This window comes from Nycticebus coucang, chromosome X (assembly GCF_027406575.1).
Source record: "Nycticebus coucang isolate mNycCou1 chromosome X, mNycCou1.pri, whole genome shotgun sequence".
In the NCBI taxonomy this organism is placed as follows: domain Eukaryota; kingdom Metazoa; phylum Chordata; class Mammalia; order Primates; family Lorisidae; genus Nycticebus; species Nycticebus coucang.
The window spans coordinates 59,631,017-59,655,736 of NC_069804.1; positions in this window are offsets into that span (position 1 = coordinate 59,631,017).

Below are 24,720 nucleotides of genomic sequence, written 5' to 3' on the forward strand. Positions count from 1 at the left end.
TGATTCTACTACTATATCCCAGGCTAGGTGATGGAGTGAGACCCCATCTCTATTAAAAAATGTATATATATATATAAAATATTTTTAAAATATTTTAAAAATATAAAATAATTTTTATAAAAATATAAATATACATAAAGATTGTGTGTATATATAATAGCTAATTTAAAGTCTTTGTCTATTAAACCCAAAACAAAGGCTCGCTTGGGGACATGTTCTGTTGGCTGCTTTTTTCTCTAAGTGTGTGGTATACTTTCCTGTTTCTATGTATATCTTATGTTTTTTTTGTCAAAAACTGGGCATCATGGTTACTTTATATTAATAATTGTGGTGTTGGACTCTTCCACCCTCAAGATTCATTATTGTTCTTTTATAAATTGTTAGATTTATTTATTTACTTCAATAAATTAAAATTATATATCTTACTATATAAAACATGATCTTTTGAAGTATATATACATTGTAGAATGGCTTAATGAAGCTAATTAACATATGCATTACATCACATACTTTTCATTTTGTTGTACCATTGATCACTCATCCATTCATTCATTTTATTTAGAGACAAGTTCTCTCTCTGTTGCCCAGGCTAGAGTGTAGTAGCATCATATCTCACAGCAACTTCAAACTTCTGGGCTCAAGCAATCCTCTTGCCTCAGCCTCCTAAATAGCTGGGACTACAAGGACACACCACCATGCCTGGCTAATTTTTCTATTTTTTGTAGATATGGAGTCTCGCTTTTGCTCAGGCTGGTCTCAAATTTCTGTCTTCAAGCAATCCTGCTGCCTTGGCCTCCCAAAGTGCTGGCATTACAGGTGTGAGCCAGCACACTTGGCCACAATTATTCTTTTGAACTCATTCCTCCTATCTGACCCATATATTGTACCCTTTGACTAACATCTCCCTAATAGCACTCCCCTCAGCTGCTGGTAACCACCATTCTACTCTCTGATTTTATGGGTTCAATTTTTTTTTTAATTCCACATGTAAATGAAATCATGCAGTATTTGTCTTTCTGAGCCTGGCTTATTTCACTTAACATCACATCCTCCAGGTTCATCCATATTGTCACAAATGACAGGATTTCCTTTATTAAAGGCTGAATAGTATTCCGCTGTTTGGTTATACCACATTTTCTTTATCTGTTCATCTGTTGATGGACACTTAGGTTGATTCCATAGCTTAGCTATTGTAAACGATGCTGCAGTGAATGAACATGGGAGTTTAGATATCTCTTTGACATACTGATTTCATTTCCTTTGGATAGACATCCAGCAGTGGATTTCTGGATTATATGATGGTTCTATGTTTAAGTTTTTGAGGAACTTCTATACCAGTGTTTTTTAACCTTTTTTATTTCACAACATAGTTGAACCTATAGTTAAACTTCCACACACACTTAAACTATGTTGATCCAAAAAAAGAGTTAAAGAAAGAATATATTTACTGTGCTTTGAACATCTTTTGAAAATAATGTAATTAATTATCTTTAGAATTTTTCAAGGCACACCTAAGATCCTCTCATGGCATACCAGTTTGCCATGGCACACCTGTGTAAAATCACTGCTTTATACTGTTTTCCATAATAACTGTACTGATTTACACCCCCAACAGTATACAAAGGTTCCCTTTTCTCCACATCCTTGCCAACACTTATCTTTCATGCTTTTGATAATAGCCGTTTTAACAAGTATGGAGTGATACCTCATTGTGGTTTAATTTGCATTTCCCTGATAATTAGTAATTCAAATTATTTTTTCATATACCTGTTGACCATTTGTGTGTATCCTTTTGAGAAATGTCTGTTGAAGTGTTTTGTCCATTTTAAAATCAGGCTATTTGTTTTCTTGCTATTAAATTGTTTGAATTCCTCAGATATTTTGGATATTAACCCCTTTTTAGTTGTGTTGTTTGCACATAATATTCTCCCATTCCATAGGTTGTCTCTTCACTCTGTTGATCATTTCCTTTGCTGTGCAGAATATTTTTTGTTTGATATAATCCCATGTGTCTATTTTTACTTTTATTTTTAGAACTTTCATGGTCACATCCAAAATATCATTGCCCAGACCAATGTCATAAAGCTTTTACCCAATGTTTCCATTTAGGAGTTTTATGGTTCAAGGACTTAAATTTAAGTCTTTAGCACATTTTGATTTGATTTTTGTATATGCTGTGAGATAAGGATCTAATTCATGCCTCAGTGTTTTATTTTTTCTATAGGTATTGTAAATGGGATTGTTTTCTTGATTTCTTTTTCGGATAGATTGTTGGTTAACATATAAAAACATTGATTTTTGTATGATGATTTTGTACCCTGCAACTTTACTCAATTCATATATTAGTTCTAATAGTTTTTGTGGAATCTTTAGGGTTTTGTACATATAAGATCACGTCATGTTCAAGTGGGGATGATTTTACTTCTTCCTTTACAATTTGAATGCTTCTTATTTCTTTATTTTGCTTCATTGTGCTGGCTAGGACTTCTAGTACTATGTTGAATAGAAGTGACAAGAGTGATAAGACCATTCCTGATCTTAGAGGAGTAGCTTTAAACTTTTTACCATTGGGTATGATGTTAGCTGTGAGTTTGTTATATAACATCTTTATATAACACAGGAGGTAAATTCCTCCTGTGCCTAGTTTTTTGAGGTTTTTGAGTTGTATAATGAAAAGATGTAGAATTTTATCATATGCTTTTTTTGCATCTATTGAGATAATCACTGGTTTTTGTTCTTCATTCTGTTAACGTGGTGTATCACGTGTATTGGTTTGTATGGCTTGAGCCATCCTTGCATCCTGGGATAAATTCTACTTGATCATGGTGAATGATCTATTTAATGTGCTGTTAAATTTGGTGTACTAGAATTTTTTTTGAGATGTTTTTCTTCTATGTTCTTCAGGGATATTGGCCTATAATTTTCCTTTCTTGTAGTGTCCTTGTCTGGTGTCAGGGTAATGTTGGCCTCATAAAATGAGTTTGGAAATATACGTCTTCTTCAGTTTTGTGGAAATGTTTCATAAGGATTGGTATTAGTTCTTTAAATGTTTGGTGGAATTCAGCACTGAAGCTATCAGGTTCAGGGTCTTTTTTTTTTTAGAGACAGAATCTCACTTTGTAGCTCTCGGCGTCACAGCTCACAGCAACCTCCAGCTCTTGGGATTAGGCGATTCTCTTGCCTTAGCCTCCCGAGTAGCTGGGACTACAGGTGCCCGTCACAACGCCCAGCAATTTTATGTTGCAGTTTGCTGGAGCAGAGTTTGAACCCGCCACCCTTGGAATATGGGGCTGGTGCCCTACTCACTGAGCCACAGGCACCGCCCTAGGTTCAGGGTCTTTTCTTGATGAAAGACTTTTTATTACTGATTCAATCTCCTTGCTTGTTATTGGTCTGTTCAGATTTTCTGATTTTCTTCATGATTCATTCTTGGCAGGTTTTATCTAGGAATTTTTGTTTCTTCTAGTTATCCAATTTGTGTTGGTGTATAATTGTTCATAGTAGTTTCCTATAGCCTTTGTATCCTGTGGTATCAGTTGTAATGTTTCCTTTTTCATTTTTGATTTTATTTATTAGAGTTCTTTCTCTCTTTTTAAATTAGTTTAGCTAATTAATTTTGTTTATCTTTCTAAAAAACAATTCATAAGTCTCAGCGCCTATAGCACAGTGATTACGACACCAGCCACATACACAGAGGCTGGCAGGTTTGAACCAGCTCAGGCCAGCTAAACAACATGACAACCCACAACCAAAAAAATAGCTGGGCATTGTAGTCCCATTTACAGGTTGAGGCAAGAGAATTGCTGTGAGCTGTGATGCTACGGCACTCTACTGAAGGCGACATAGTGAGACTGTCTCAAAAAAAAATCATAGTTTTGTTGATTTTTTTTTCTATTTTTTCTATCTAGTCTTTATGCCATTTATTTGTACTGTAATCTTTTTGTGTGTGTGTGTGCCCCCTGAGCTACACTGAAGTAGCATCATCATAGTTCACAGCATCCTCAAATGACTGGGCTCATATGCTCTGATCTTTATAATTTTCATTCTTCTAACAACTTTGGACGTAGTTTGTTCCTTTTTTAGTTTCTTGAGGTATAAGGTTGTCCATTTGAGATCTTTTTTCTTTTTTGGTATAAATGTTTATTGCTATAAACTTCCCTGTTAGAACTGCTTTTGCTGCATCTCGTAAGTTTTGGTATGTTGTGGGTCTGTTTTCATTTGTCTCGAGATATTTTTAAATTTCCCTTTTGACTTTTCCTTTAACTCATTAATTGTTCAGGAGCATGTTGTTTTATTTCCACGTATTTGTGGATTTTCTGAAATTCTTCTTGTTATTGATTTTGTTTCATTGTTGTCAGAAAAGATACTGGATATGATTTCATTCTTCTTAAATTTAAGACTTGTTTTATTGTATGTGATCTATCCTGGAGAATGATCCATGGGCTCTTGAGAAAAATGTGTATTCTGTTGATGTCAGATAAGATGTTTTATATATGTCTCTTTGATCCATTTGGTCTAACATATAGTTTAAATCTGATAGTTCCTTATTGATTTTCAGTCTGGATCATCTGTTCATTGCTGAAAGTTGGGTATTGAGGTTTTCTACTATTATTGAATTGCAGTATAAATCTCTTTTCAGATATATTAATATTTGCTTTATATATTTTGGTGCTCCAATGTTGGGTATAGATATACTTACAATTGTTATATCCTCTTTTTTTTTTTTTTTTTGAGACAGAGTTTCATTTTGTCACCCTTGATAGAGTGCTGTGGCATCACAACTCACATCAACCTCAAACTCTTAGGCTTAAGAGATTCTTTTGCCTCAGCCTCCCAAGTAGCTGGGACTACAGGTGCCCACCACAATGTCCAGCTATTTTTTTGTTGTAGTTGTCATTGTTGTTTAGCAGGCTCGGGCTGGGTTTGAACCCGCCAGCCCTGGTGTATGTGGATGGTGCCCTAGCTACTGAGCTACGGGCGCTGAGCCGTTATATCCTCTTTTTAAAAACAGAAATGGAGTCTCACTCTGTTGCTTAGGCTAGTGTGCAGTGGCACAATTATAGCTCACTGCAGCCTTGAATTCCTATGCTCAAGTGATCCTCCCACTTCATCCTCCTAAGTAGTTGAGACTGTAGGTATGTACTACTATGCCCAGCTTATTTTAAAAAAATTAATACAGGGTCTTACTGTGTTGCCAGACTAGTCTCAAACTCCTGGCCTCAAGCAATCCTCCTGCCTCAGCATGCTAAATAGCTGGAATTATGGGCATGAGCCACTATACCCAGTTATATCTTCTTGATGAATGAATCCTATATCATTATATGACCTTCTTTGTCTCTTTTTATAGTTTTTGACATGAAGTCTATATTGTCATATATAGGTTTAGCTACTGCTACTCTCTTTTGGTTTCCACTCGCATGGAATATATTTTCCCATGACTTCACTTTCAGTTTATGTATGTCCTGAAAGCTGTAGTGAGTCTCTTGTAGACAGCATACCATTGCATCTTGCCTTTTTATTTTTTTATTTTTATTTTTTTTCTGAGACAGAGTCTCACTATGTTGGCCTCGGTAGAGTGCTGTGGCATCATAGCTCACAGCAACCTTAAACTATTGGGCTTAAGCAATTCTCTTGTCTCAACCTCCCAAGTAGCTGGGACTACAGGTGCCTGCCACAACGCCTGGCTATATTTTGGTTGTAGTTGGCCCGGGATGGATTTGAACCCGCCAGCTCCGGTGTATGTGGCTGGTGCCCTGGCTGCTGAGCTACAGGCACTGAGCCATCTTGCCTTTTTATCCATTCAGCCACTCTATGTCAATTGGATAATTTAATCTATTTACATTCAAGGTAATTATTGATAGGTAAAGACTTACTACTGCCATTTTGTGAATTTTTTTTTTTTTTTGAGACAGTCTCACTTCATCTCCCTTGGTAGAGTGCTGTGGCATTACCCCTCACAGCAACCTCCAGCTCTTGGGCTTAGGCGATTCTCTTGCCTCAGCCTCCCGAGTAGCTGGGATTACAGGCACCCACCACAACGCCTGGCTATTTTTTTTTGCAGTTGGGCTGGGTCCAAGTTCGAACCTGACACCCTTAGTATATGGGGCTGGTGCCTTACCCATTGAGCCACGGGTGCCCCCCCATTTTGTGAATTTTTTTTGGTTATTTTATAGATCCTTTAATCCTTTATTCCTTATTTGTTGTCTTCCTTTTTGAGTAGGTGATTTTTCTCTAGTAGTATGCTTTGATTCTCTCTCTCTCTTTTTTTTGTTTTTAGACAGAGTCTTACTATGTCATCCTCAGTGAGTGCCCTGGCATCACATCTCACAGGAACCTCCAACTCTTGGGCTTAAGTGATTCTCTTGCCTCAGCTTCCCAAGTAGCTGGAACTACAGGCGCCCGCCACCAACACCCAACTATTTTTTTGTTGCAGTTGATTAGCTGGCCTGGGCTGGGTTTGAACCTGCCACCCTCTGTGTATGTGGCTGGTGCTGTAACCACTGTCCTGTGGGCACCGAGCGTGATTCTACTTTGTTTTTCTCTCTTGTGTAGCTACTATGGGTTTTTGCTTTGTAGTTACCACGAAGTTTACATAAAACATCTTGCAATTGTAACTGGCTATGTAAAATAACAACTTAATTTTGATTATATTAAAAAACTGTATTTTCACTCCACTTCCACCCCCAGCACATTTTATGTTTTTGATGTCATAATTTACATCTTTTTCTATTGCGTATCTTTCTACAAATTATTATAGCTATTATTTTTAATAGTTTTGTCTTTTAGCCTTTATACTAAAGATATAAGTGCTTTATACATCACCATTACAGTATTATATTCTGTATTTGACTGTATACTTAGTTTTACCAGTGAGTCTTATACTTTCGTATGTTTTATTTTACTAGCTACCATCCTTTTCTTTCATCCTGAAGAACTTCCTTTAGCATTTCTTATAAGGCAATGCTAATGAACTCCCTCAACTTTTATTTTCCTGGGAAGGTCTTTATCTCTCCCTCAGTTTTGAAGAACAGGTACATTGTTCTTGGTTGGAAGTTTTCTTTTCTTTCAGCATGTTTAACATATCATCCCACTCTCTTTAGGCCTATAAGGTCTCCGCTGAGAAATCCACTGCTAGCCTTATTACAACTTCCATGCATGTCATTTGTTTTTCTCTTGATGCTTTTAGAATACTACTTTGCTAAGAAGAATATGTTCCTAGCAAAGGAGTATTCTAAAAGCAGCAAAATGGAAGAAAAAGTACCCAAGGTACTCACCCTTATTATGAAAGTAATGTAGGACCTTCACATGAAAGCTATAACCCAGTTACAACCTAAGAATAGGGAGAAGGGGGAAAGGGAGGGGAGGGAGGGGGAAGGTAGGTAGAGGGAGGGGGAGGTAGGTGGAGGGTGGGGGATTAATGGGATTACACCTGCGGTGCATCTTACAAGGGTATATGTGAATCTTAGTAAATGTGGAATATAAAGGTCTTAGCAAAATAACTAAGAAAATGCCAGGAAAGCTATGTTGACTAGTGTGATGAAAATGTGTCAAACGGTCTATGAACCAAGTGTATGGTACCCCATGATCATACTAATGTACACAGCTATGATTTAATAAAAAAAAAAATAAAATAAAATAAAAATAATTTTAAAAAATGGAATACTCCTTCGGGCGGCACCTGTGGCTCAAAGGAGTAGGGCGCTGGCCCCATATACCGGAGGTGTCGGGTTCAAAGCCAGCCCCAGCCAAAAACTGCAAAAAAAAAAAAAAAAAAAGAATACTCTCTTTGTCTTTGATTTTTCTTTATTCAGATGAAGTCTTGCTATACTGCATAGGCTGGCCTTGAACTCCTGGGCTTAAGCAATCCTTCTGCCCCAGCCTCCTAAGTAGCTAGGATTACAGACACATACCTGCATGCCTAGCTTGTCCCTGATTTTTGACAGTTTGATTATAATATATAGCTTACTGTAGTCTTATTTTAATTTAATGTAATTGGAGAGCTTTGACCTTACTACTACACCTAAATATTTATATCTTTCTCCAAACTTGGAAAGTTTTCTGCTATTACTTATTTAAGTAAGCTTTTTGTTCCTTTATCTCTCTATTCTCTTTCACAAACTGAGTGTTTAAAAATTTTGCTCTTTTATTGCTATCCTATAAATCTAATAAGCTCTTTTAATTCCTTTTTTTGTCTTACTTTGTATTTTTAAATAAGCTGTCTTCAAGTTCACAGGTTCTTGCTTCTGCTTGATCAGTTCTGCTATTGATGTCATGTGTTCCATTTTTATTTTATTAAATGTATTTTTTACCTCTGGGATTTTTGTTTGATTTTTTTTCTTTTCTTTCTTTCTTTTTTCTTTTTAAAAGACGAGGTTTGCTCTGTTACCCAGGCTGGAGTGCAATGGCACAATCATACCTCATTGCAGCCTCAAGCTCCTAGGCTCAAGTGATTCTCCCTATTGTGCGGGTCTATAAACATGAATGATTATGCCTGGTTATTTGATTTTTTTTTATAATTTTAATCTCTGTTCAATTTCCATTTTAGTTATTAATTTTTTTTGGAGACAGAATCTCACTCTTTTGCCCAGGCTACAGTATCATGGCCTCAGCCTACCTCACAGCAACTCCAAATTCCTGGGCTTAAGCAATTCTCCTGCCTCAGCTGTCTGAGTAGCTGGGATTACAGGTACCCACTACCAAACCCAGCTAATTTTCCTATGATTAGTAGAGACAGGGTTTCACTTTGCTCAGGCTGGTCTTGAAGTTTTGAGCTCAAGCAATCCACCTGTCTTGGCCGCCCAGAGTGCTAGGATTGTAGGCTGAGCCACTGCACATGGCCTCTTTTTTCCTTTTCATACTCTGTTCTTCGGAAGAGGCTAGCCCACCCTCAAGGAAAGGGGGGAGGAATTAAGCTATCGCTCCTGGAAGAGGGTATATACACATATATTATTTGAAACTCTTCTATAAAGAGTATTTGGCTCTTATCTTTTATTTATTTATTCTTATTTATCCAGTTACTTGTTTATATTGGTATGAACTCATGTATATTAATCTAATAATTTATGTTATAAATTCAATGCTATATTCATCATTTTATGGTCAAATTTTTCCAGCTTTGGCCACTGGGGGGCTTTTTCAGGTTGGTGCCAGTGTTCCTTTGTGATACTTCCATCATTTGTTTTTGAGCACTTCTTTACTTTCTTTTTTTTTTATTGTTGGGAATTCATTGAGGGTACAATAAGCCAGTTACACTGATTACAATTGTTAGGTAAAGTCCCTCTTGCAATCATGTCTTGCCCCCATAAAGTGTGACACACGCTAAGGCCCGACCCCCCTCCCTCCATCCCTCTTTCTGCTTCCCCCCCCATAACCTTAATTGTCATTAATTGTCCTCATATCAAGATTGAGTACATAGGATTCATGCTTCTCCATTCTTGTGATGCTTTACTAAGAATAATGTCTTCCACTTCCATCCAGGTTAATACGAAGGATGTAAAGTCTCCATTTTTTTTAATGGCTGAATAGTATTTCATGGTATACATATACCACAGCTTGTTAATCCATTCCTGGGTTGGTGGGCATTTAGGCTGTTTCCACATTTTGGCGATTGTAAATTGAGCTGCAAGAAACAGTCTAGTACAAGTGTCCTTATGATAAAAGGATTTCTTTCCTTCTGGGTAGATGCCCAGTAATGGGATTGCAGGATCGAATGGGAGGTCTAGCTTGAGTGCTTTGAGTTTTCTCCATACTTCCTTCCAGAAAGGTTGTACTAGTTTGCAGTCCCACCAGCAGTGTAAAAGTGTTCCCTTCTCTCCACATCCACGCCAGCATCTGCAGTTTTGAGATTTTTTGATGTGGGCCATTCTCACTGGGGTTAGATGATATCTCAGGGATGTTTTGATTTGCATTTCTCTAATGTATAGAGATGATGAACATTTTTTCATGTGTTTGTTAGCCATTCGTCTGTCGTCTTTAGAGAAAGTTCTATTCATGTCTCTTGCCCATTGATATAAGGGATTGTTGGCTTTTTTCATGTGGATTAATTTGAGTTCTCTATAGATCCTGGTTATCAAGCTTTTGTCTGATTGAAAATATGCAAATATCCTTTCCCATTGTGTGGGTTGTCTCTTTGCTTTGGTTATTGTCTCCTTAGCTGTACAGAAGCTTTTCAGTTTAATGAGGTCCCATTTGTTTATTTTTGTTGTTGTTGCAATTGCCATGGCAGTCTTCTTCATGAAGTCTTCCCCCAGGCCAATATCTTCCAGTGTTTTTCCTATGCTTTCTTTGAGGATTTTTATTGTTTCATGCCTTAAATTTAAGTCCTTTATCCATCTTGAATCAATTTTTGTGAGTGGGGAAAGGTGTGGGCCCAGTTTCAGTCTTTTACATGTAGACATCCAGTTCTCCCAACACCATTTATTGAATAGGGAGTCTTTCCCCCAAGGTAAGTTCTTGTTTGGTTTATCGAAGATTAGGTGGTTGTAAGATGTTAGTTTCACTTCTTGGTGTTCAATTCGATTCCAAGTGTCTATGTCTCTGTTTTTGTGCCAGTACCATGCTATCTTGACCACTATGGCTTTGTAGTACAGACTAAAATCTGGTATGCTGATGCCCCCAGCTTTATTTTTGTTACTAAGAACTGCCTTAGCTATACGGGGTTTTTTCCGGTTCCATACAAAACGCAGAATCATTTTTTCCAAATCTTGAAAGTACGATGTAGGTACTTTGATAGGAATGGCATTGAATAGGTAGATTGCTTTGGGAAGTATAGACATTTTAACAATGTTGATTCTTCCCATCCATGAGCATGGTATGTTCTTCCATTTGTTAATATCCTCTGCTATTTCCTTTCTGAGGAGTTCATAGTTTTCTTTATAGAGGTCCTTCACCTCCTTCGTTAGGTATATTCCTAGGTATTTCATTTTCTTTGAAACTATGGTGAAGAGAGTTGTGCCCTTAATTAGCTTCTCATCTTGACAGTTATTGGTGTATACAAAGGCTACTGACTTGTGGACATTGATTTTATATCCTGAAACATTACTGTATTTTTTGATGACTTCTAGGAGTCTTGTGGTTGAGTCTTTGGGGTTCTCTAAGTATAAGATCATGTCGTCAGCAAAGAGGGAGAGTTTGACCTCCTCTGCTCCCATTTGGATTCCCTTTATTTCCTTGTCTTGCCTAATTGTATTGGCTAGAACTTCCAGCACTATGTTGAATAGTAAAGGTGACAGAGGACAACCTTGTCTGGTTCCAGTTCTAAGAGGAAAAGCTTTGAGTTTTACTCCATTCAATAAAATATTGGCTGTGGGTTTGTCATAGATAGCTTTATTCAGTTTTAGAAATGTGCCACCTATGCCTGTACTCTTCAGTGTTCTAATTAGAAAAGGATGCTGGATTTTATCAAATGCTTTTTCTGCATCTATTGAGAGGATCATGTGATCTTTATTTTTGCCTCTGTTAATATGGTGGATAACGTTTATGGACTTGCGTATGTTAAACCAGCCTTGCATCCCTGGGATGAAGCCTACTTGATCTTGATGAATGACTTTTTTGATGATAAGCTGTAATCTATTGGCTAGGATTTTGTTGAGAATTTTTCCATCTATATTCATGAGTGAGATTGGTCTGAAATTCTCCTTTTTGGTTGGGTCTTTTCCTGGTTTTGGTATCAGGGTGAAGTTTGCTTCATAGAATGTGTTGGGGAAGATTCCTTCTTCCTCAGTTTTTTGGAATAATTTCTGCAGTACAGGAATAAGCTCTTCCTTGAAGGTTTGATAGAATTCTGGAGTGAAGCCATCTGGACCAGGGCATTTTTTAGTTGGAAGCTTTTTTATTGTTTCTTTGATCTCAGTGCTTGAAATTGGTCTGTTCTGGAGCTCTATTTCTTCCTGGCTAAGTCTAGGGAGAGGGTGTGATTCCAAATATTGATCCATTTCCTTCACATTGTCAAATTTCTGGGCATAGAGTTTCTGGTAGTATTCAGAGATGATCTCTTGTATCTCTGTGGGATCAGTTGTTATTTCCCCTTTATCGTTTCTGATTGAGGTTACTAGAGATTTTACTTTTCTATTTCTAGTTAGTCTGGCCAATGGTTTATCTATTTTATTTATTTTTTCAAAAAACCAACTCCTTGTTTCGTTAATTTTCTGAATGATTCTTTTGTTTTCAATTTCATTGATCTCTGATTTGATTTTGAATATTTGTTTTCTTCTACTGAGTTTAGGCTTAGCTTTTTCTTCTTTTTCCAATTCCATAAGATCTCTTGTGAGATTGTTGATGTGCTCTCTTTCTGTTTTTCGAATGTAGGCATCTAAAGCGATGAATTTTCCTCTCAAAACTGCTTTTGCAGTATCCCACAGGTTTTGGTAGCTTGTGTCTTCATTGTTGTTATGCTCAAGGAAGTTAATGATTTCCTGTTTTATTTCTTCCTGCACCCATCTGTTATTCAACAGAAGATTGTTTAATTTCCATGCCTTTGGGTGGGCTTGAGCATTTTTGTTAGAGTTGAGTTCCACCTTTAGTGCCTTATGGTCTGAGAAGATACAAGGTAAAATTTCAATTCTTTTGATTCTGTTGATATTTGTTTTGTGTCCCAGGATATGATCAATTTTGGAGAATGTTCCATGGGGTGATGAGAAGAATGTATATTCTTTATCTTTGGGGTGGAGTGTTCTATATGCGTCTATCAAGCATAGTTGTTCTAGGGTCTCATTTAAATCTCTTATATCTTTGTTTAATTTCTGTTTAGAGGATCTGTCCAGCTCTGTAAGAGGTGTGTTAAAGTCCCCTGTTATGATGGTATTATCAGATATCATATTGCTCAGACTGAGTAAGGTCTGCTTTAAGAATCTGGGAGCATTTAAATTGGGTGCATAAATATTTAGAATTGAAATGTCTTCTTGTTGTAGTTTTCCCTTGACCAATATAAAGTGACCATCTTTGTCTTTTTTGACTTTAGTTGCTTTAAATCCACATGTATCAGAAAATAAGATTGCAACTCCTCTTTTCTTCTGAATTCCATTTGCCTGAAAAATTGTCTTCCAACCCTTGACTCGGAGCTTTAATTTGTCTTTTGAAGCCAGGTGTGTTTCTTGCAGACAGCAAATGGATGGCTTGTGTTTTTTAAACCAGTCAACCAATCTATGTCTCTTCAGTGGGGAATTCAAGCCATTAACATTTATGGAGATAATTGATAAGTGTGGTAGTATTCTATTCGTCTTATTTGGTGAGAGTCCATTGCTTAGTTTTATCTTTTGCATCAGTGTGGAGGTTAGGTTCTGTCCTTTGATTTTGAGTTCTTACTTTGCTGCTGATCCATTGTGGTGGTCAGTGTGCAGAACAGGTTGAAGTATTTCCTGTAGAGCTGGTCTTGTTGTGGCGAATTTCCTCAATGTTTGTATATCCTTAAATGATTTGATTTCTCCATCAATTTTGAAGCTTAGCTTAGCAGGGTGCAGAATTCTGGGCTGAAAATTGTTCTGTTTAAGTAGATTAAAGGTAGATGACCATTGTCTTCTTGCTTTGAAAGTTTCTTTAGAGAAGTCTGCGGTCAGTCTGATGGATTTGCCCCTGTAGGTCAACTGGCGCTTACTCCTGGCAGCTTGCAGAATCTTTTCTTTTGTCTTGACTTTGGACAGGTTCATCACAATGTGTCTTGGAGAAGCTCGGTTAGAGTTGAGGTGACCTGGGGTCCGATATCCCTATGAAAGCAGTGTGTCAGAATCTTTGGTGATGTTTGGGAAATTTTCTTTTATAATATTCTCTAGTATGGCTTCCATTCCTCTAGGGCATTCTTCTTCCCCCTCTGGAATTCCTATAACTCGTATGTTGGAACGCTTCATAAAGTCCCATAATTCTGACAGTGAACGTTCTGCTTTCTCTCTCTTCTTTTCTGCCTCTTTTACTATCTGAGTTATCTCAAAAACTTTGTCTTCTACCTCTGAAATTCTTTCTTCTGCATGGTCTAACCTGTTGCTGATACTTTCCATTGCATCTTTAAGTTCCCTGATTGACTGTTTCATTTCCTTCAGCTCTGCTATATCCTTTTTATATTCTTCATATCGTTCATCTCTGATTTGATTCTGTTTTTGGATTTCCTTTTGGTTATTTTCCACTTTATTAGCAGTTTCCTTCATTGTTTCCATCATTTCTTTCATTCTTTTCAACATGTGTATTCTAAATTCCCTTTCTGTCATTCCTAACATTTCTGTATAGGTGGATTCCTCTGCAGTAGCTACCTCATGGTCCCTTGGCGGGGTTGTTCTGGACTGGTTCTTCATGTTGCCTGGAGTTTTCTGCTGATTCTTCCTCATGAGTGATTTCTTTTATCTGTTTCCTTGCCCTAATTTTCCTTTCACTTCCTCTTGCTCTTTAAGTTCTTGTGCCTGTGGAAGTTGTGGGCGGGTTTAGACGGATTGAACACACGCGACCACTTGCCGGTTTTCCACTGTTTTAGTCCTCCTCTTGGGGTCCAGAAGTCTCTCGCTGACTCCCTGTATCCTCATAGGAGTGATGATAGGCAGTTCCCACCAGCCAGAGATGCCTGGAGTCCTATCTCCCCAGACTCACGGTGCCCAGATGCAAGGAAGCTGTTACTCGGCTGCCATCTTGCTCCGCCTCCCAGCACTTCTTTACTTTCTAGCACTATGAGATGCTCTAGATTTATCTTCTATTTTTCAGCCCTAGGACTAGAATTAACCATTTCTCCAAGGAGCCCTAGTTCCTTTGAAGTTCCGTGTATAGTCTGTTTTCTGTGTTGACAAGTATATCAGCTGTAAATAATGATGGTTTTGTTTTTTCCTTTCCAGTCTTTATGCCTTTAATTTCTTTCTCTTGCCTTGCTGAGGTAGCCAGGACATCCAGTAAAATGTTGAGTAACAACGGTGACAGTGGGCATCTGTGTCTTCTTGTATATTTTAGAGGAAACACTGATAACTTTCCCTGTTAAGAATGATACTGTAGGGCGGCGCCTGTGGCTCAGTCGGTAAGGCGCCGGCCCCATATACCGAGGGTGGCAGGTTCAAACCCAGCCCCGGCCAAACTGCAACCAAAAAATAGCCGGGCGTTGTGGCGGGCGCCTGTAGTCCCAGCTACTTGGGAGGCTGAGGCAAGAGAATCGCTTAAACCCAGGAGTTGGAGGTTGCTGTGAGCTGTGTGAGGCCATGGCACTCTACTGAGGGCGATAAAGTGAAACTCTGTCTCTACAAAAAAAAAAAAAAAAAGAGTGATACTGTATGGGCGGCGCTTGTGGCTTAAAGGAGTAGGGTACCGGCCTCATATACTGGAGGTAGGGGGTTCAAACTTGGCCCGGGCCAAAAACTGCACAAAAAAAAAAAAAAGAATCACACTGTATTTACTATAGTTTCCTATAGGTTCTATCAGGTTAAGCACGTTCCATGTTCTTACTGTATACTAAGCAGTTTATTATTTTTTAAATCATGAAAGAGTGTTGAATGTTTTTATCAGCTACCTTTTCTATTTCTTAGGATGATAATATCTTTGTTTCCTTCAATAATCTGTTAATATGGCAAATGACAAAGATTTCTCTCATATTAGACCACCTTTGCATTTCTTGTATAAATGCAATTTGGTCATGGTCCTTTACTTATAATACAATGTTGGGTTTGAGTTGATAATATTTTGTTTAAGATTTTTGTATCTGTGTCCATGAATTAAATTGTTTTTAATTTTCCTTTCTTATCTTGTCTTTATCTGCTTTTGGCATTACAGTTTTGCTGGTATCATAGAATGTATCAGAGAGTGTTCCTTCTTTTGCAAAATTCTAGAAGATACTGTATGACATTGGAATGATCTGGTTGGTAGATCTGTCCTGCAAAACCATTTTGTTCTGGTGCTTTGCTTTTAATATTGAGTTAGTATTAAACTTTTTTTTTTTTTTTTTTTTTTTGTAGAGACAGAGTCTCACTTTATGGCCCTCGGCAGAGTGCTGTGGCCTCACAGAGCTCACAGCAACCTCCAACTCCTGGGCTTAAGTGATTCTCTTGCCTCAGCCTCCCGAGTAGCTGGGACTACAGGCGCCCGCCACAACGCCCGGCTATTTTTTGGTTGCAGTTTGGCCGGGGCTGGGTTTGAACCTGCCACCCTCGGTATATGGGGCCGGCGCCTTACCGACTGAGCCACAGGCGCCGCCCGAGTTAGTATTAAACTTTTAAGTTAAAATCTTTTCAGAATTTTATTTTTTTATTTTCATTTGTTTATTTTTTTATTAAATCATAGCTGTGTACATTAATGTGATTATGGGACATCATACACTGGTTTTATAGACCGTTTGACACATTTTCATCACACTGGTTAACATAGCTTTCCTGGCATTTTCTTAGTTATTGTGTTAAGACATTTACATTCTACATTTTAGCAAAATAACTAAGAAAATGCCAGGAAAGCTATGTTAACTAGTGTGATGAAAATGTGTCAAATGGTCTCTGAACCAAGTGTATGGTGCCCCATGATCATACTAATGTACACAGCTATGATTTAATAAAAAAAAAATAAGTTTCACATGTACCCTTGTAAGATGCACCACAGGTGTAATCCCACCAATTACCCTCCCTTTGCCCACCTCCCCCCTCCCACCTCTCCCTTTCCCCCTTCCCCCTATTCTTAGGTTATAACTGGGTTATAGTTTTCATGTGAAAGCCATAAATTAGTTTCATAGTAGGGCTGAGTACATTGGATACTTTTTCTTCCATTCTTGAGATACTTTACTAAGAATGAAATTGGCGGGTGGCACCTGTGGCTCAAGGAGTAGGGCGCTGGTCCCATATGCTGGAGGTGGCGGGTTCAAACCCAGCCCCGGCCAAAAGAAGAACACAAAAAGAAAAAAAAAAAGAATGAAATTGGCTTCCATAACATATTTATTTTATATAAGGTTTTGCTTGAAATGGCTACACACAAATCCTAACCAAGACTTTTTAAATGATATGTTCTTCAAATTTTTAACTGTCACCATCAACAAAAATCTTTCTTTGTACAAGTGATAAAATATTTAAACTCATTTTAAAATTGTTTAAAAATGTTTAACAATTGAAATTATACCTAACAACTTTTCTTTTTGTATTACTAACAAATATATTGTTAAAATTCCTTGTGATAATGTGAGTAGATTTCGAATCCAATTCAACGCTTTCATTTTAACTGTTTCAAAATAATGATAAAGCTCTTATTTGCAGAACGTGCATCATTATTAGAGCCATCACCCTGCATTAAAAGGACTCATCACCTACAAATGGATAGAAGTATCTGATATTCGTGAAGACAGAGTTTCAGGGATCCTACCTGGAGCTACATCCTTCAGAAGCCCCTGCTTGGCCTCCCTGCACCCAGCCCCATCCCAACCAGTCACAACTTGAGCTGTTTGTGGTGTTTCTTGGAAACCAGAACACTGACTTCTCCAGCAGTTCCACAGGCCCTTTTTCCTCAATGAGCAGAAGACTTCAGAAGCTGGCTACTGAAGAGACTGCTGGAGTGATAGAACATCTCTTGACCCTGCTTAGCACATTTACCACAGAGCAGTAACTGAGTGCTGAATCCTACTTATTCATGCTTACCACCTGCAGGGACTGTAGAGGGATTTGTCAGACCCCATTTTACTAAGGAACTCCATAGAAGGCTGCCTATACAGAGAGGTGGCCTTCCTAGGATCTCCACTGCCTCAGGTCCTATCTAGATCCTCTAGGGCTGAGAGGATCAATATTTCTTCACCTACCTGTCATCCTCATACCAACTTGAAAATTCTGCCTACTATTTTTTGTTTGTTTGTTCTTTTGGTGGGAAGAGTTTTCACTACCTTTTCAATCCCTTTAATAGTTATAAGACTATTGAGGATTTCTTTTTCTTCTAGAAGTTTTAGTAAGATATAATCTTCTAGGAATTGGTCCATTTTGTCTGTGTTTCCAAATTCATTGGTATAAAGTTTCCTTAATTTTTTATTCTCTGCTGTATATAATCCATAGCTATGTCTCCTTTTTCATTGTTAATATTGGTTATTTGTGCCTTCTCACTTTTTTTCTTGATCAATCTCACCAGAGGTTTGTCTATTTTATTGGTCTTTTCAAAGAACCAACTTTTGGCTTTGTTGCTCCTCTCTATTGTGTCTTTGTTTTCTATTTCTTTAATTTCTGCTCTTATCTTTTTTGATCTCCTTCCTTCTACATTTTTTGGGTTTATTCTGTTGTTCTTTTTCTAATTTCTTAAATTGGACATTGAGCTCATTAATTTTCACTGTTGATTATTTTCTAATTTGTGCATTTAAGGATATGCATTTCCCTCTAAATGTTGCTTTTCTGTAAGTTCAGTGAGGCAGTATTTTCTTTATTATTCAGTTTCAAGTACTTCAACATTTTCATCATGGTTACTTCTTTGATTTGTGAGTTACAGAAATTTGTTTTAAAATTTCCAAATATTTGGGGATTTTTAAATTTATCTCTTTGTTATTAAAATCTATCTTAATTGCATTGTGATCAAAGGATGTGGTCTATGTGATAACAACTCTTTGAAATTTATTTAGACTTGTTTTATGGCTTAGTAAGTGACCAATATTTTGAAAGCTTACCATGCTTTATTAGACTGTGTGTTCTCTAATTATCGAATACAGAGTTCTACATGTCTATTATCAAATTTGTTAACTATGTTGTTAAAAATTTATTTTTGTTAGAATCTACAAATAATTGAAAGAAATGTGTTAATAGTCAACTATGGCAGTGGATTTGTCACTTTCTCCTTCTATTTCTATCTTTGTTTGTTTGTTTGTTTTATATATTTTGAGAATATTTTCTTGAGAGTATTCAAATTAAGCATTGTTATGAATTCCCAGTACATATGTAATGACCCTGTCTATTCTTGATAATGCATTTTTCCTTGAAACCTAGTTTTTCTTGTATTAATATAGTAACATAAGTCTTTCTTATTAGGATTTATGTGGTATATAATTTTCTATACCTTTACTTTTTTTCTTTCTTTTTCTTTTTTTTGAGACAGAGTCTCACTATGTTGCCCTTAGTAGAGTGCTGTGATATCTCAGCTCACAGCAACCTCAAACTCTTGGGCTTAAGTGATTCTCTTGCCTCAGCCTTCCAAATAGTTGGGACTACAGGTGCCTACCACAATGCCCGGCTATTTTTTTGTTGCAGTTGTTTAGCTGGCTCAGTCCGGGTTCAAACCCATCACCCTCAGTGTATGTGGCTGGCACCGTAACCACTGTGCTATGGCACTGAGCCTATACCTTTACTTTTGAGCATTTTCATACCCTTATTCCTAAATCATATCTCTTAGAAGTAACATATAGCTGGACCTTTTTAAAAATTCTAATCTTGGGCTGGGTGCCATGGCTCATGTCTATAATCCTAGCACTCTGGGAGGCCAAAGCAGGTGGATTGCTTGAGCTCAGGAGTTGGAGAGTACGACGCCATCTCTACTAAAAATAGAAAAATTGAGGTAAGATGATTGCTTGGCCCAAGAACTTGAGGTTGCCGTAAGCTATGATGGCATGGCACTCTACTCAGGGTACCAGAGTGAGCCTCTGTCTCAAGAAAAATATCTAATGTGATGTTCTGTCTTTTAACTGGCAAGTTTAGTCTGTTTACATTTACTGTGATATATTTAGATTTGTTTCTACCATCATTTTTTTTTAATTTGTTTTCTACCACCACCTTTTCTATGCTTCATTTTCTCTTTCCTCACCTGCTTTTTTAGTTTTGAGATTTGTTTCCTTATTTGATTTTTTCTATTTTTAGATTTCTTTTTATTTTGTTTATGTGATTATCATTGAAATTTTTCCATCTTTGTTTAACTTATAAAGCCTAAAAAGTGAAGCAGCATTTTAATCCCCCTCTTGAAGAATGCAGGAAGCTTAGAAACCTCAACTCTAGTCATTTCTTTCATGACCACATACAATTTTTTTCAGATATGTTACTTTATTCCTTTCACCTCACAATTATACATCATTATTAGCATTTTATTATATAGATAGTGTTTGTTTGGACTTAAATGCATACATTCTTTTATCTTATCCTTCTCGGATCATTTCCTTTCATTGTGAATATGGTGTATAAATGTTCTTTTAGTACAAGTCTCTTGGCGTTAAATTCTCCCAGTCTTTGTTATATATAAACGTCTCTATTTTATCCTCATTCTTAAAAAATGGTTTGTTACAGAAAGTTTTTACTCAACACTTAGGATATATGATTCCATTCTCTTTTGGCTTTGCTGCTGTTGAAAAGTCTGCTGTCAGACTAATTTCTGTTTTTGTTTTATTTTATTTTGTTTGAGTGAAACATGCAGGAAATCCTGCAGGTTTATTCTAACATGTTTAGGCTATTCCACTTCGGAAATAAGTTTCACGGCTCAGTGGATTCATGTTTTTCATAATTTCTAGGTATTTCTAAACCATTATCTCTTTAAATTTGGCCCTTCATTCTTTTTATTTTTTCTTTCTCAGAGTACAGTTAGTCATATTTTAGACCTCCTCATTCTATCTTCCATATCTCATAACATCTCAGATATTTTTTATCTCCTTGTCTTTCTGCACTTCATTCTGGGTAATTTCTTCAGATATATCTTTCAGCTTACTGATTCTCTCTTCACCTATGTCTAATCTGCTCTTTAATCTGTCCTTGAGTTTATATTTCAAAATTTGTATTTTTAATTTGTATAAGCCCCATATGTTTTATTTTCTAATCTGCTTAAAATCATCCCTAATAGTCTCTTGTTGCTTGGTCATCTTTGTGATTACATGTATTACTTCTTTAAACATTTTATACAATTTTTGTTCTACCAGTGGTCACTGTTTGCATGAGTGTGACTTTGTAAATATTGTTCACATCTAAACTAATTACCTATCCTTTGTTATATAATCTTTTGTTTTCCTAGGAGCTAATGATTGTATTGTTTCCTTTCACTTAGTGTTATAGTACCTATTACTAAATTCTCCTGTGAAATTCTTTTATTTAAAGTTCAACTCAGATCATGTCATTCCTGTGCTCAGACTTCTCCCATGTCTCTCATCTCCCTCAGAACAAAAGCCAAAGAAAGCCCTCACCATGGCCCAAAAGTTCCTACCTAATCTGGTCCCTTTATCTCTCTGATCTCATCTCTTACCATTTTCTCTATCATTCACTCTTCTCCACCCACAATGACCTCCTTGCTGTTGCCCAAGCATGATAGGTACTCTCCCTCACTGGGGCCTTTGTACTTGTTCCTTCTTACTGAAGAACACTCTTCCTCCCAAATAATCTGACAATTTCCCTACTACTTCCAATATTGCTCAAATATCACCTCCCTAGAGAAGTATTTCCTGATCAGCATATCTAAGATAGCCCTACTTACCCCTCTGTTGTACTTTATGTGTTTAACATTTTTCCACAAAGCACTGATCACCACCTGATATATTTTATATTTATTTATTGTGGTTAGTGTTTTTCTCTCTCCAATAGACTGTAAGCTCCACAAAGCAGGGACTTCTATTTTGTTCACTGCTGTATCTGCAATGCCAAAAAAAAAAAGTACATAGTAATATTTAGTAGATAATAAATGTTTGTGGAATAAACTGAATGACTAAATGGATTACTTAATTAATGTAGAAGATAGAAAAAGAAATTCCTTGAGGAGTAGGCAAGGCATGAAGGGCTTTAACGCCATGCTAAGAAGCTTGGATGTCATTGTTCAGAAGGATGGGAGCTATGAAAAATCAGTGAAGTAAGGATAGCTCCGGGATTCTTTTGGGAAGGAAGTTCTTAGTGGCAAAGCCCCCTGTTCTCTATGACTGGCTTTACACCCTAGGGCTCCTGAAGCTGAGCCTGCCTCTTTCTCAAATAGCCCTCAAACTGTTAAGTTGTGTGCCCACCTGTTAATTGGTGAAAAACCCAAATATCACTAGGCATTGTAATTCTAGCTAGAATTCTCCTTTCTCTTGCCCTGTGAGGAGCTGTTTCTTGGTCCCTAGGCCAAGCAGGTCACTCCCATTAGACTTTATCTTGGGAGAGAGGAGATAGTGTGATGTTGGTACAATGCTAGGCACATAGTAAGTATTGTTATAATGAAGAACACAGGAAGGTAAATTTCAGTCAAGAATGCTTTTTTCCATTGTCAAGGAAGCAAAAGGTTGTGTGGGGTTTTAGTTCTTACTTTTCCTCCAGTCCTACTGGGAAGTACCCTGTCTCTAAGTGTTTCCACCTTTCTATGACTCTTTGGATACTAATTCTGTTTAATGTGTGACATACGCCCCTGTTTTTTTGTTAACTGCTAATTTCACCATAATGCCATCAATGTACATGAAGCCCTGTGCCACACCACTAAAGACCTCTCTCTCCAGGCAAACATCAATTTATTAATCATTATCACACTGGGTTTAACTGCCCAACTAGTTATAAGTTCAGTCAAGCAAAGTTCTACTGATCACCTATGTGTCAGGCCTCCTGCTCTACACTGAAGACACAGAGATGAATGAAGTATGTTCCCAGACACAGATCTATAATTTCAGGGCATCATGGTCAGTGCAGTAACAGTGGTAGGAAGAATAGACTGTGCAAGCCCCTAAGCAACACACAAGCAGGGAAGGTTTCTTGAAAGAATTGTCATATGAACTGAATCTTAAAAGATGAGTATGAATCTTCTAGATGATTAGCAAAGGGTACAACATAGGAAAAGGCCCAAAGATGGGAAACATCATGGTGTGTTCCAACCTGCCTAACTAACTATACTCACAGTTCACTTGTCTTTCCATGAGACCATCCTTGGAGACTTTGACACAAAATCCAGACATAAAAAGTTTGTGGCCTCCCCTGACATGCTAATCTGATAACTATTCGGAGAGTTATTGAAAAGTTGATTTGATATGACTGTTTGTGAGCTTATATACACCAGGTTCCAAGTGTCCCTAGCTTCCTTGTCTAGACCATGGGGTTTATGTGACTTGCTTCATATAGCCCTTCCCCAGGGTACGAGGTCACTTCCACTATCTTGGAGATTATGTGGTCTCCCTCTGTCTCATGTGTAGAGATGCTGTGGAGAGGTACTTTTCTGACTGTTGGCACTAGCCATAGAGTAGAAACCCTCATCTTTCAAGGAACAGATAAGGCTTGTCCTTCTTGTCCTCATATATTGGAGTTTATCTCTTCTTGGGCTTCATTCACACCCTTACTTAACCAGAAAGTGAGTCATGGAGTCTCGCAGGCCCAGTTGCGAAGTGTGGAGCCCCCACATCTTGGTTGTATGACCTTAGCCAAGTCACCTGTTCTGAGTGTTGGTTTCCTCATTAGTAAAAGCATAACTTGGACAGTCATTGTGTGTGTTAGAGCATATGTAAAGTACCTGGCACCTGGCCACCATTTTAATATTAGAGGGAGTACAGCATAGTGGTTAAGAGTATGAACTGTAGATCTGGACCAATCTGGATTTGAATTGTAATTCAACTACTTAACTAGCATTGTGACTTTGGATAAGTTTCCTAACCTTTTTAGCCTTAGTTTAATCATTTGTAAAATGAGGTTAATGTACCTAGCTCAGAGGTTTTTGTGTATGATTATAGCAGTGTATAATATGCAGGGCCCCTGCCAGCCTGCCCTCCTGAGAGACCCCCTCCCTCCCCTGGGGACCTGCCCCTTTCTTTGCCTCCTCTTCTTTCTAAGGCTGTCAAAGAAAACCAAGTTGCCTCCTCAGAGTCATAGAGCCACCTTCTCGGAATTTCTAATGCTAAACTACTTTTGTATTTCCAGAATTAAACCTAACATTTTCAGGTTACATTAAATCTTACTTTATTCATCATGGATTTGGTTTGTTAATAAATTGTTTAGGATTTTTGCATTTTTAGCCAACTATCGTATTTGTCTTGTTGAGGTTATAGTGATACCATCCAGTATCAATTCCTAGTATTTGAAATTGAAGTTTTCAAATTAAATGTATTCTCTTACTTTTAAATTTTTGCTATATCTTTTACATTTTTTACATTGCTCATATTACTTGTGCCTTTTCTGTTTTTTCTTGTTAGTTCCTCCAGAGTTTTTTTAGTTATTAACTCAAAATTTACCATACATCTTTAATGTAAAATCTGAAATCATTATTATAATCAAGGACTTTATAAATCTTTAATGTCTCCTAGTTTACATGTTATTGTGTCTGCTATTTCAGTTCTTCCTTTTCAAAGGAAGACATTAACAATATCATTATTTTATGCAGACAGTGTTTGCTTAGATTTAATACTCATTTACCATTTTATTTGCCCACTTATCTTCTTTAAACTCAGACCTCCATTTTGGGGATAATTTTTCTTCTTGAAATATTTATAGTACTTTGGAAGATCCTTTAGTGCAGATCACTTTGTAGGAAACTCTTATTAGTCTGTGTTTACCTATAAATGCCTTTTTCTTCTACTTTATTCTTCTTGAAAGATAGGTTTGCTGGGTACCCAATTCCAAGTTACTTTTTTTTCCTCTTACCACTCAGAAAATAATATGGCATTCTCTTCTGGTTTCCATTATTACTGCTGCAAAGTCTGCTCTCACTGTAATTGGTTTTGAGTAGGTGTTTTTATTCTCCGACTGCTTTGAAGATCCTTCTTTGATTGTTGCTTGACTAGAGCTTTTTGTTGTTGTTGTTCTCTGAATGTTCCTTTTTATAGCTTCCTGATCTTGCTTCATGAATGCAATATTTTTTAAGGGTATCAAATGATTTTATTATAAAACTTCACACCATTTATTGAACATTCAA